Here is a 14,099-nt window from a genome sequence, read left to right as displayed (position 1 = left end):
TCCTTTTCTATCTACTATACCTTCCAGACCAACCCCACTGAGTGTTGTTGTGAATGGATTTATAGTGACCAGCAAGGCTCTCGGGTATCTGGCTACAGAGACCTTATGTTGAATATCGTTATCAATAATTTACACATAGGCCCTTTACTGTTGCATTCTTTCTTCCACAGTTGTCGAATGTACTACTTACTTTTCACTGACATGCATGCAGTAGTGCATGCACTTTCAAAGATTGATGGATAGGTTTGTAGTGTACCCAAAGAATTGTTTATGTTCAATTGTTTGTCTATGCTGTGCTTTTTTTTGCAGGGTGTCTTCTGGTGACCAACATCGATGGACGAAGCGTCGGCTGCAATGGAGGAGTGCCGCTAATAGGAGGATTTTTTTTCTGCAGGCAACTTACTTACCACTTCCAACAGGACCACTACATCCACATAGATACAGTATCCCTTGCCTTTTTCTCTGACTGTGACTGCATTTCTTGGCTCTCTCTAGGCTTCTAAATTGATCCCTTAACACATCACTTAGTCCACTCCACTATCACATCTGCACCACACATAGTCATTTGTAAGTGCTCCTACGTAATTCGCAAGTCGCAGCACGCCCCAGGCCGTAGAGGACTGGGATGGCCCCAATGATGAAGCATGTCACCAAGGGGCAACCCTGGTGAGTGAGGGGACACCTAGAAAAAAAGCAATTTCTCCTTTTCTATCTACTATACCTTCTGTCAGGTTACGCAGCCCCTAAGCGCCTAGCGTACTATGAAACTACATTTCCCATGAGTAGGCGGGAGACTTGCAGGAAGTTTATCTGGGGAACAGACGCGCTTCCTGTTGCGCGTTATTCTGGTTTCTGTTCTGCACCGGCATGAGAGCGGACGCTCTGCATGCTTTTCTATCGTATCTCCTGTGGACTATCACCTTCCCCCCCCCCCCCCCCCCTGAGGCTCAGTGGGGAGCGCTTCCGTGTTCTGTCCTTGGCGGTAGACGGACTTCACGCGTCTTCAGGTAAAGCCGCTCTAAACTCTTCGGCCGCCCGTGCGGTCAGCTGATTACTGCCTGAACGGATTGTTAAGGGAGGTTCTGTCACTGTTTTCTAACAGAATTCTACCTTTGATGAATTCCTGTTTGGTTGAATTGTGTGTGGCGGAGCACAGTGGCGGTCTATACCACGTGTTAGCGTTCACATCGGGGATCGTTTTTGTACTATTAAAACGGAGCGCGGTAGTAAGGACAACTACGCGTCTCCGTTGTATAACTGTGTATTTCAAAGGAAATCCATAACTGGGCATGTAGTGAGGTAACTACAGGCTACCCCAGTTCTCTTTGTGTAGTGCACCGTGGGGTGTGTTGTTGGCAGAATTCAGTGGTGGTCGCAACTACGTTTTTCTGTTTGACCTTCACCAAAGATTCTCTACTGGGTCATTACTTAGAGAGCGCAGTGTTGTAGTTCTTGCTTCCTACACACTACCGTTTCCCTCTTCCTTTTTGTTGGACCATACATCTTTGCTTTGACTATTTGGAACCCCCTTTGTACATTGAGTCCTCTACCATGTTTGTGGTATGTTGTGAGTAGTGGGTTTGATGTCTTAGTATAACGCGAGTGTGTTTGGTGCGACAGGAGTGTGTTCGTTAACTATATGTTTATGTGTTTCTTAGGCCTTCCTCACAGATTGTGGCAGAAGGGCTATAGTATTTTCTATCCAAGGTCATGTTTTCTTGGTGCTCAGGTACTTGTCTACTTCCTTGGTTATTTAGTGAGACTATATGAGAGTACCCTTGTATGTTAGGACAGCACTTCACTGATGCCTGTCTTGTCTTCTGTTACAGGTATCCTTTCCCTGCTGACCCTACCTTTACCCATCCCACATTTTTTATTTTAGTTTGTTATTTTTCTCCCCCGCCTAATGGCTCGAACACCCTGTGTTTACACTTCTGGGTGTTGGTGACATTTGGAGGTGGAACCATATTTGCATCGACTGGATCACGGGGAGTAAACCTGACACCTTCCAGACCAACCCCATTGAGTGTTGTTGTGAATGGATTTATAGTGACCAGCAAGGCTCTCGGGTATCTGGCTACAGAGACCTTATGTTGAATATCGTTATCAATAATTCCACACAGGCCCTGTACTGTTGCATTCTTTCTTTCCACAGTTGTCGAATGTACTACTTACTTTTCACTGACATGCATGCAGTAGTGCATGCACTTTCAAAGATTGATGGATAGGTTTGTACCCAAAGATTTGTTTATGTTCACAATAGTTTGTCTATGCTGTGCTATTTTTTCTTGTCTCCCAAAACCTTTCCCAAAAACCCCCGTACCCATCCATTTTTCAAACCCTAACCCTCTTCCCCCGGGCTGTGTGGTTTTGATTGATGTGTGACTAAATTATTATGACAGCAATAAATCCACACACTTGCTGGGGAGGATAAGGTGATAGCAACAGGCTGGTGAAGAAATCCGAGGATATATTCTTACCCTGCTTGACAAAGAACCATTGCTAATGTGAAAGAACTTCAACCGAATTAGTAGTTATACTTTACCATTTGTTAGGCTACAATGTGGCACTGCTCTACTGTACTTCTGTCACCTGCTATATTCTCAGTTGTACCGTTGAATTGCTCAGGAGGACAAACCAGATTTCATTTTCTTTTTTTTCATAGGCATGCAACTGCCACTGTGTCACACCACTAGTACCACCGCTATGAGGAAATTTTATCCGACCAAGATTGCCAACCTTATTCGGTGTTTCCCGTGGAGCCAGCCCTGGGTCTAGCCCTACTTTCAAACACAAATTACAGGTAAGATAAGCGTTTGGTGGTTTGGGGGTATAATGGAGTATTAGTACGAGAGACGAGAGACTGAAGGTAGTACTACTAAAGTCCTAGGACTCTTGGATTCACTTCACTTAGTCTGTGAGAGGCACTTAGTGTTGAAAACATTTGGGCATTTACACTTAAAGGAAGGAAATGGAACTAAACTTTCAGGAAAACAGTCAACGTTAAACCCCCACCCACCAGGCAAGCAGTAAAAAACAGGTATGCTCAGATAAAGTTTGAAAAAGTATATTTATATCCCTAACAAAATAATCTCCCGCAAGACCCTCCCTAACCCCAACGATTGTCCTTCAAAAGTCCCCAAAAACCCAACTCCCAATTCCCACCCCCCAAAAGTCTCTAAAAAAGGGGCAAGGGACACTATGGGTGGATGCTGTTAACTTTTTGGGCCAGGGCATCATGCTCCTCGCGGAGCAAGGCGAGCTCCTGCTGAAGGCGGGACACCATCAGGGTAGTGCGGCGCAGGCGTGCCTTCACTGCCTTGCAGGTGCAATGCCTGTGAGAGGCAGCTGTTGGCCTTGCTGCTCGGCGGTGGCGTTTGCCTTTGGCAGCCCGGCTCAGTCTGGGTGGACCACTGTGCTGGGTGGCAGCCCGTGGGGCCACGGAGGCCGATGCAGACGACGTTGTTGTTGTTGTCGACTGCACACTTTCCTCGTCCTCCAGGGCCACCAGCCGCCGATATTCCGCAACAGTGGCCTCGATCCTCCGTTGCCGGGCCGCTCTAGCCAGCTCCTTCCTCCTTGTTCGTTTGGAAGGAGAACCTATATGAAGAAAGAAAGACATAGTCTGTAACCAATGCTCTTTAAGATTAACTCAATCATTCAGCAGAAATTTGTGTTGCACTACAACTAGCAACTTGCAAGCGCATTACATAACTATTGAGGCCAGTATCTATCTAACCTCACACTTCTTCATCCTTGCTCTAACATTAGTGGGAGTTTAAGGAACAAATTCTACGAGCACTGTGGACTTCCATTGGAGTCGACTATGAAAGTACACCAGTCTTATTCTTCTTCTTATCTCTTGTTTTGGAAAATTGGTACGTTATTTTCTGCAAGCCGGCATAATGCCAGCGCAGTAAACTTGCACCTGAGAAAAAGAGACGCACGCCATGAGGAGTGACCTAGACTTGCGTTGCCGTTGCGTTACTGTACCCATCCAGTACATGCAGGTGGTGAAGCTCTTACTTTTCTATTACGGGTGGCACTGAGAATACTCTGTTACAACTCAAGGGCTACTGCTTAATTAATGTAACTTTCACCCTACAGTGGAAATGAGTACTAGAAATGGAAAATTGAAGAAGATAAATAATCTGATTATCTATCACTTCACATGGGATGTTTTTGCTTATATATGGGATGACTTTAGGTGCTTTGCTTTTTATTGAGTGACCAGTGATACATCCACACATGAATGACTGAGTACTACTAAACTTATTAAGAGAGGTAGGGAGTGGCCACCATAATAACCGGATCTATGCAGTGCTTGCAATACAAACTACTGCTACTATTTATGGTAGTATTTGGACAAAATTAAAAGTTCTTTTCCTTGCCTTTCCTACACTGGAACGGACGTGCGGGTGCAGCAGTGTTACATGCTCTTCAAAGTTACACTTAGTTCATCCACTGACCGTCTACTCTCTCTAGATCATGGGTACTCACAAACTTTCTCTCAGGGGCTACATTTACAGTGTAGTTTGGGGCCGAGGGCGGCACTGGTGGGGGCGGAGTCAGAGGGGGCGGGGCTAAAGCAAAACGATAACTTGTGACCATGAGGTTGCACACAGGTCCCTGCAGCAGATGCCCTCATCCACTGAGCCACCAGACCCAGCATTTACATACATCTCTCTCCCTCCTGCTCTCCCTCCTGCCCTCCCTCCATCTCCCTCTCCCTCCTGCCCTCCCTCTCCCTCCCCCTCTGTCATCTCACTGTGTGAGTGTCTATCTGTGTCAGCCTTCAGCCCGGGTTGAGACCGCTTCCTCAACGCGCACACACAGACAACAACACCAAAGTACTTAACAGGTCTTTAAAAGACCATTAACATATTATTGAGGCTTTGTTTGTTGTAGCGCCCCTGCTTCTCCACCCTGACAATCACTGCTTGCCTGGCCCCACAGAGCAGAGGCTTTGTTCTATTTCACCTCTTTGTGGCCTTGCATCTCCACTCTGCTCTGTGGGGGCCGGGGGAGCAGTGATTGTCAGAGTGGAGATGCAGGGGCGCTAACAGGTGAAATACAAAAAAGCCTCTGCTCTGTGGGGGCCGGGGGAGCAGTGATTGTCTGCAAGGTCTGCGCACCGCCAAGGAAGGCTTCCCGGGCCACCACCGGCCCGCGGGCCGTACTAGGAGTACCCCTGCTCTAGATACACATATGCTATCTAAGAGTCAGATAGTAGCATGATCCAGGTATATGGACACATACAGTTTCTGTGTCACCCACCCAGGCTGTTGTCCTTCCACCCATCATTGCTTCATCATTCACCCAGCCATGCATCTCATATTCTTGCCTTCCCAGCTAGTCTTCAATCTCAATAAGTAAGGAATATATAAGAGCTTACCTCTGGCCGCCACCACCACCGTCTCAACTCTCACAGCCGCCGCCGCCGCCTCCTCCCCTGAAGAATCGCCCTCCGCCTCCGTGTCGAGCACCACCACCTCCACACTGGCCCCGCCACCAGATGTTCCACCTACAAAGTACATTTAAGAATGTTAGAATAAAGCACTCACTAGTCACTAGTCTTTGGTCTAGGAATGAAGACATGTGAAAACAATGTAATTTGTGACTGTCTACGTGAAAGTTAAAAAAAATGTCCCTTTTTCCAGGGAAGGTTGTCTTGCTGCACTTTTTGGCACAACTGATGAAGGCTGTTTTTTTAACACGCACCATTTTTCTCCACACAGACAGAAGATGGACTTCTAACAACAAGATCAAGTTGAAACCAGGTGAGAGCTCGGCTCGACCACAAGAAATGTCTTCAATTAATCGTCAGCACTAACCACTTTTCCATTATCAGTTAAACGTTTAGTTTTATTATGACTTCATTTTAATAAATGTGTTTACTTTTAATAAAGCTTTTAAACTTAAATACAATCTGTGTTTTTTGGTCCAGACTAGAGTGACTGAGCGAAAGGTTTTGCAATTTTTGCAAGCATGAGTCCAGATAGAACACTTCAAAAGACATTATGGACAATCCCAGAGGACTGCACTAAGTTGATAGAGCTATTGCTGACTAGAATCATGGGAGTTTCGCCAACCGTGCAATCTTAGTTAGCTACACAGACAGACTAATAAGAATAATCTAGTAATACCACAGGGAGTCATAGTAGAGGCAGGATAAGAATTTAGATACAGTCTACAAGAAGAGCAAAGACAATTTTGAAAAAAGTCAAATGAGGAACGCTAGGAAAAATAGGTACTAGTCTAAAATGAAAACTTACTGGGGCCAGCAGAGGAGCCCTCGCCTGCCCGATCCTGGCCCTGTTGATGAACAGCATCCGCCGCCTGCTGCTCCTGTGTCCTCCTCTCGCCCCTGGGGGGAGCTGACGTACAACATGAAAGAAAGAACAGAAAACATGGATGATTGTTGCTTGTCAATGTCAACCAAATCAAACATTTCAAAAGAACAATAACAAAATATTTCTGTGAAATTATATTGATTATGGTTACTTTTCATTTATTTGCGGACCTGTGACTTCGAAAGTCACGTAACTCACTAAACAAAGTACTGAAACGTTCACCTAGGACTGGCAGGCAGCAGTCCGCAGGCAAGACGCAAAGTGACAGACAAACTCCATTGTGATTTCAGTCAGATCAGTGACAAAACTAACAGTTGCCTGCTACATTACCAGTCATTTAAATAGTCAAACTATCAATCCACCGCCACTATTTTTCTTATTGTCAGGGGTACAAAGGAAGGGGCAGATTTAAGCCCTTGCGGCTCTTTTGCGCCGTTCTTGCGTGACTTTTGTGACGCAGCAGCTAAACAAAAAAGGGCGCCATGGTGCGGCGTATAATATTATAACAACGTGACGCATTTGGGAGATGCATCCCGTTATAAAGCCCTGCGCCATCAGGGGGCGTTCCCGGCGCAAGGGAGGGCATTCCTGCGCTGGAACACATCCTAATAGTGGCTGAGGGAAATCTACAAAATATCAATCAGTCACCTTTAGGACAATGATGCGTCACACAAACCCTGCACCTGCTTGAAGCAGACGTACGGCTTGACCCAGCATTGGGGAGATAGGGTACCCCAGAGCATTGATGGAGCTGCGCCATCGTTGCGACGCAACTCCAGCAGTAAAGCTTCGGTGACGTTTTGGGCCCATGGTGCGCCGCATTGCAAATACGGCGCACCATGTTTGGTGGTGGTAGCGGGCCGCACAATTAATGGCGCATCCCTGCTACTTTGCAGGGATGCGACGGTAATTGCAATTCTGCCCCTTAGGGGCATACTTACTTACGCGTTCTGGCGCATCTCTAGAGATGCGCCAGATCAAATGCGTCACGCAAAACTACCCTTGCGACACGGCAGATGTGCCTCATTTACAATGCGGCGCGCCCTGGCGCAAGGGTAGGCACTTGCGTGAGGCATCTCGTCACGTAAGAGCGGCGCATCGCTGGAGTCACGTCGCCAACGCAATGCAACTCCAGTAATGCTCAGGGCCACCCAATACTTAACATGCTGTGTCAGTCCTTTCGCCTGCTTCGAGCAGACATAAGGAATTGAATTGACGTAGCAGCGTCGCAGAAGTGCCTGCGTTAAATCTTGTACATTTCACGCAGGCAATTTTGCGAGGCGCACAGCCGCTGGACCGCCCACCCTGCGTACTAGGAACGCACCCATTGTGGTGCAGGCCCATGGTTTTATAACGTGACGCATCTCCCTAGATGCGTCATGCTGTAAATGACTCGCAGGGATGCGGCACGTTTACGCCGCTGTTGCGTCACGCAAGGCAACGTAAACGTGGCGCAAGGGGCTTGTAAATGTAATCTGCCCCCTAGTGTCTAGCATTACGCAGTTCTGTAAAGTACACTCATACATAATAGTTACTCAGGCCAATGAGACCACGAAATAGAAAACAAATAAGCATAGTAGCAACGCCACTGAGAAGGAGAGCAGTGCACCTGAAATGCACAGAAGATTTTGAAATATAATTTAACTACAATGTAATCGTCATCAGCGGCATTATTGGCTTGCTCCATGTAAAAAACAAATATTTGCAATACAACAACACAGAGCAGGAGAAAACATCATAGTAGTGAGTGAATAAATGGCTACTACTACTCACCAAGCCCGGGGATCTCCAAGCCGAGCTGGTCCAGCAGGTCGCGCTCGCGGTCCAGGAGGTCCGTCCAGCGATGGGTGACCTGGCTGTAGGTGCGCTGGACCCCGTAGAGGTGGGATATGGCCCAGCACACCTTCTCCCACCGCTTCCGGCGCTCCCGCATGTTGTAGCCGCCGGCCGCGATCCTGCCGCCTCCCGCGATGGTCCTGGGCAGGCGGCGCTGGACGAAGTAGACCAGCGCGCCCACTTTCTCCGGGCTGAATATCTCCCGTCGCGTCACCTGCTCCCCCCTCAATCTCCCGCATGCTGTCCTGCCACTGGGTCCAGCACTACTCCCCGCCGCCGCTGCGGCCCTCAAGTGCCTGGGCAGCTTCACGGCACCTGGCTTGACCATGGTCTGGGCAGGTAAGGTAGGAAGAAGTACAAAATTAAGAAAGAATAGGATAGGGAAGAAGAAAAGAAAAGAGTTTAAAAAAGTAGTTTAAAAGTAAAGAAAAATAGCAGAAAAGACAAAAATATACAGCTAGGAAAAGAGAGGGATAGATAAGAAGCAAAATCGTAAAAAAAAAACTGAAAACAAGCAAAGGATGGCAAAGATACCAAGAGGATTAAACACCATGCCCAGACACAGGAAATGAATGAAAAACAAGATGGCCGGCGCCCGTTCACGAGCGCAAAAGTAAGTTCGCGCGAGATTTTCCTCGCGATCTCGTGCGAACCTCTAGATTTCCCGCGCGATCTCGTGCGAACCTCTACTCGCAATGCGCTTACTGCGCGAGATTATACATAGCGGGCGGAAACGGAAATACGTCACGCAAACAAAATGGCCGCGCCCGTACTCGACCTTGGGGTAAATTCGCGTGTTGCGCTGCAAGCGGCTCGCGAATACTGCAAAAAAACTCGCGAAACAACAAGCCGCAAAAAAATAAAATGCTCATTCGCACGAATTGGCGGCTTCCGCGGTCGGTTTCGCACGACGCCGCGCCCCGCGAATAGCGCGAAAAAAACCGAAAAACGATTTCAGCAAAAGCAAAAGCAATGAGCAGGTGCAAAAGGTCAACCTCATGATTTGTAACGATTCTTTGTAGTGCTTCCTGAGGGGGCCCTCCAGAATTCGGTTGCCTGCTTGCAACTATTGTGTGACCCTGCTCTGACCTTAACTGTATGCCACAAAGGTCCTGATTTACAGCTAAAGGAGCAGACAAGCAGGTGCCAGGCTGGAACTTTAAATTCTTTCAGTGACACATTAATTAGCCCCTAATTCATTATTGTCAGTTGGGGCAGGGCAGGTGTTGTTAATAAACTAACCCCAAATTAATTCATGTCAGTTCAAGCAGGGCAGGTGGGCTTGCTTTCCCCCCCCCATCTTCTACAGTGATGATGAACCAGAGGGTGGCATTGATGTAACAGAGGGTGGCATGGGTCAAAGAGAGGGTGCCAGTGGTAAAACAGAGGGTGCTGGGAGGCTGTGATGATGAACCAGACGTAGAAACAACATAGTCGCGACCGTTGCGAGCCGACAAGTAAGTTCGCAATTGCGAACTAGTACCAAATCCTCGCGAACTGGCAGAAACAATTGCGAACACAAAAAAAAAAATCCGCAAATTCGCGGGAATTCGCGGATTTTGCGGATTGCGAATCCGCAAATCCGCAAAATTCGCGAACGCGAGATCCGCAAAATTCGCCCATGCTTAGACTAATGCACCTTGAGTGCATTGGCATCAATTTAGAGAGAGAACAGCAGGCTGTGGGTCTGATTAGCAAGCCCACAGTCACATTAAGTCATAAACCAGTGAAGCAAAAAGCAAAAATTTGGGGTGACCATAGGATAGCAAACCCTACTCTCCTACACACGGTGGCCTTGCACCAGCAGCGGCGTGGCATGTGCTGTGTGCGGGGTTGTGTGGTGGGTTTACTGAAGATGAAGTGGAGGCATCTGTGGTCTGTCCAGTGGTGTTCGGTGGTGTGTTTGAAGGAGACGTGTGGAGTTGCGGAGAAGATGGGGTCCTGTGTGTGTCCAGCGGTGTGGGTGGGTGTTGTCATGAGTAGTTTTAATCCGAGGTTGACGAGGTTGTCGATCATGGCAGTGGAGTTTGCGTCGTTGTAGATCTTAAGCTAGAAGTTTATGTCCCCAAGGAGTATGTAATCCGTGTAGCCGAGGGCGTGCGTGCTGATGATGTCAGGGATGGAGTTGATGGATTGTGGTCGGGGTCCAGGTGGTCTTTCGATGAGTGTTCCTCTGAGGGTGTTGTTGGCGTCAGTGTGGATCTGTAAGTGCATGTGCTAGGCGGTGGGGAGGGTGTCATTGGTGTTGGTAGTGACTCTGGGAGTATTCATGTGGATGATGGCGATTCCTCATCCCACTCTGTTGGTACGTTGTCTGCGGGAGATCTTATAGCCTTCTGGGATGGCTATGGCGATGTCTGTTGACGAGGTGGTGTTCAGCCTGGTCGCCGTCAATGACACCAGCCAGCTCAAGTACCAGACTCCAGGAGTACTTGTGCAACTCCAGGGTGCATGCACACACCTCATCCTCAACATCCCCTGCTACTGCCACATGACCGTCCAACTGAGATACCTACAATAGTCCCACAGTCAACTGCCGGTTCACCTTCATACTCCTCAACCACACTCAGTAGGCACTCCACAGGACCAGGCCAATAAACTAATATGGACGTCTACCATCCAACACCCCGTTGCCCACAGTCCGTCCTTCCACCCTTGGCCTAGGCACCATTCATGACATCCGCAGTACAACTGCATGTGGCTGGTAGTTCTCATACCTCTGAACACAGATCCTGGTACTCCCTCCGTGGACACCTACATATTACCCATGATCTGTACACCTCCAAGTGACTATTCTGTACCTGTATGTAATTGCAGTATTGCAAGCCAATCCCCCCTTCTGCATTTTGTAAGCATCATAGTTGTGTATTGCCATCCATGTATGTAGTTGTTGGAATATTGTGACCTATGTGTGTCCTCAACCCGACTCAGATCCTAGTGTGTGGATGGCTGCAGTTTGTTCAACACTCTGGCATTTTTTACATGTCTCCACACATATGTTTTTGCATCTGGATATGTGATGCCTTACAGTCTGAGTCAACAGAGTCCGGGCCACAGTGCTTGGCATCATTGGGCACACTGCGACCAGCAAGTCCATGTGGGAGAGTCAATAAGGTGATGCTGTTGCACACAAAGGCAAGATGCCAGACCAGGTGACCTGGGAGTTGTGCATAGCCCACTGCCTCTCAACGTCTTAGCCGTGAACGACCCACCTTCCTAGGGGGACCCTCACGTGCAGGCCTTGACGATGCCTGGGATGCTCAATCAGACAATTCCTCCTCTTCCTCCCTCCCTGTGTCTGGTGTTGGTCTTTGCCTTGATGTTTCGGGCCTGGTGACACGGGGAGGGTGCTGCATGCTGACAGCAATCTGACGGAGTGATTGGCTTATTTCCCTATTCACCGTCAAGAGCTCATCCAGCCTTGCCTCCAACCGTCCCTGGTGTCGTTGTTGACTGGCATGTTGCTCGGCCTGATTATTTTTAATTTCGTTGAGGGCCTCCACTACCTGGCTGAACTCCCTGGTGTCCGGCCGGTATGCCTCCATGATGTTTCGGAGTTCAGACATACCAGGCCCTGCAGTTTGCTGATCAGGTTCTCGCCTCCTCCTCTGCCTTGTGCCACTCCCACCACCCCTGCCAAAACGAGCCTGGCCTGCGCTTGTGGGCAAATCGGATCGACGGGACCCATGAGTGATGGCAGTGGTGGTATTGTCTGCTACCTCCTGGGTGCCCGGCGAACCTTGTCCCTCATTATCAGACTGGCTCTGTTGTGGATTATCGTCAGGGCTCCGAGCTGTCTGCTGGGATGTGGAGGGAATGGGTGTGGTGGTTTGCACAGATGTGTCTGATCCAGCTGCTGCATGGGTTTGGGATCCAGAGGGGCAAGGTTGGTTGGGGTCAACCACGGTGTGTAAATGTAAATTGTAAATTGGTACTTGTATAGCGCACTACTCACACGCAAGGGTCTCAAGGCGCTTGTACGAATACCGCTGTGAAACCCATCCTGGCTTTCCCTGTGAGGCGTCCACTCCTGGGCACCCCCAAGGTGGAGGCCAGGCATCCTTAGCGTTGTGGGGGCCGTTGTGAAGATTAATCAAGCTATTGCCAGAGTTGTAGAGTGGGACTCCATGATTGGAATAGGCACCGAGTCGAGAATTATCAGGTCCGTGGAATTTTGAGCCCAAGACCTGCCGAGGCGGGGAATTGAACCCTGGTCCTGGGCTAGACCTCTGCATCAGGGTCTGTCGCCCTAACCATTGAGCCACACTTCTCCACACTCCTATGCACCCACCCACATACCACCCCCATACTGTTAGGCACTGCTGGGAGTCATGCCCACCCACCCCCATACTGTTAGGCACTGCTGGGATTCCTCTGCACCCACCCACATACCACCCCCATACTGTTAGGCACTACTGGGAGTCATGTTAGGCACTGCTGTAAGTCCTTTGCACCCACCCACATACCACCCTATACTGTTAGGCACTGCTAGGAGTCATGTTAGGCACTGCTGGGAGTCCTCTGCACCCACCCACATACCACCCCCATACTGTTAGGCACTGCTGGGAGTCCTCTGCACCCACCCACATACCACCCTCATACTGTTAGGCACTGCTGGGAGTCCTATGCACCCACCCACATACCACCCCCATACTATTAGGCACTGCTGGGAGTCATGACCACCCACCGCCATACTGTTAGGCACTGCTGGGAGTCCACCCATGTTACATGAGTTGTTTGGATACTCACCAGGCTCAACGGCTCCTTCCATTCCATGAACTCCCACCAGTGGTAGCAGGGCCATGACTTTCTCCTCCCAGAGATGGTATTGGGCAGGTCTGTGGGGACCACCACCTCCAGTGTGGTGTGCAATGGCGCAGTCTTTGTCCATCTTCCTCTCGACCATCCTCCGCAGATCAGCATTGACCTTATCGACGATCCTCTCCCACAGGCGTGTTTTTTCTGCAATGCTGGTCTGTCTGACCAATGCACCAAACATCAGTGGCTCAACTCTGATGACTTCATCTGTAAGGATCTCCATCTCCAGGTTAGTGAACTTTGGATTCTTTGGTGTGGTCATGGTGTTGGGTGTATGTGATTGAGGGGGTGATGGTGTGTATGGATGAGGGTGTGTGGGTCTGATTGTGTAGGGGGTGGTGTGGCTGTGAATGAGATAGGGTGTATGTGTGAAGGTGTATGGGTGCAGTTGTTAGTGTCCTGTCAGTGTCTTTGCGCAAATAGGAATGTTGCAATGGATGATGGGTTGTATGTGTGGACCCTTTTCTGTTTGCCTGGTTGGATGTGGACAGGACATTGTTTTAAAATGGTGTGTACACAGGAGGCATGTTTTGTGGTGTTGTGCGACTCGTTTGCACCCTACTTGTGCTGGTTTAGGGGTTTGCGTGCTTTATTAGTGGGGGGTGTGCTTTTCGTATTTGTGGTGCTGCTGGCTCATACTGGGCGTTTTTGGGATGTTCACGCAAGCTTCATTGAGTGGTGTGCGGTTCGTATTTGTTGGTGCGGCTTGCTCATACCTGCCGTTTTCAGGGTGGGGGTTCGTGTACCCTTTATTGATTGGTGTGCGGTTCGTATTTGTTAGTGCGGCTCGCTCATACGTGCCGTTTTCGGGGTGGGGGTACGCATACGCTTTATTGATTGGTGTGCAGTTCGTATTTGTTGGTGCAGCTCGCTCATACGCGATGTTTTCCATACGAACCATGCTTCAGGCGCGACTACATTTGCCCGTACAAATCGCATACTGGGTCCCCGGTCTGGATCGTACTTGTTTGATCGTACGGCATGTTTACAAATTGTACGGTTTGGTTTCTGATGCCATTTCGTACGGGTCTTCCATTATTGTTCGTACAGTTCACTGATATTCGGACGTATTTTTGGGATACGGATCGTACT

The sequence above is a fragment of the Lissotriton vulgaris genome, chromosome 5, assembly GCF_964263255.1.
Source record: "Lissotriton vulgaris chromosome 5, aLisVul1.2, whole genome shotgun sequence".
Lineage (NCBI taxonomy): Eukaryota > Metazoa > Chordata > Amphibia > Caudata > Salamandridae > Lissotriton > Lissotriton vulgaris.
Note: the sequence above shows the minus strand (reverse complement) of the source record.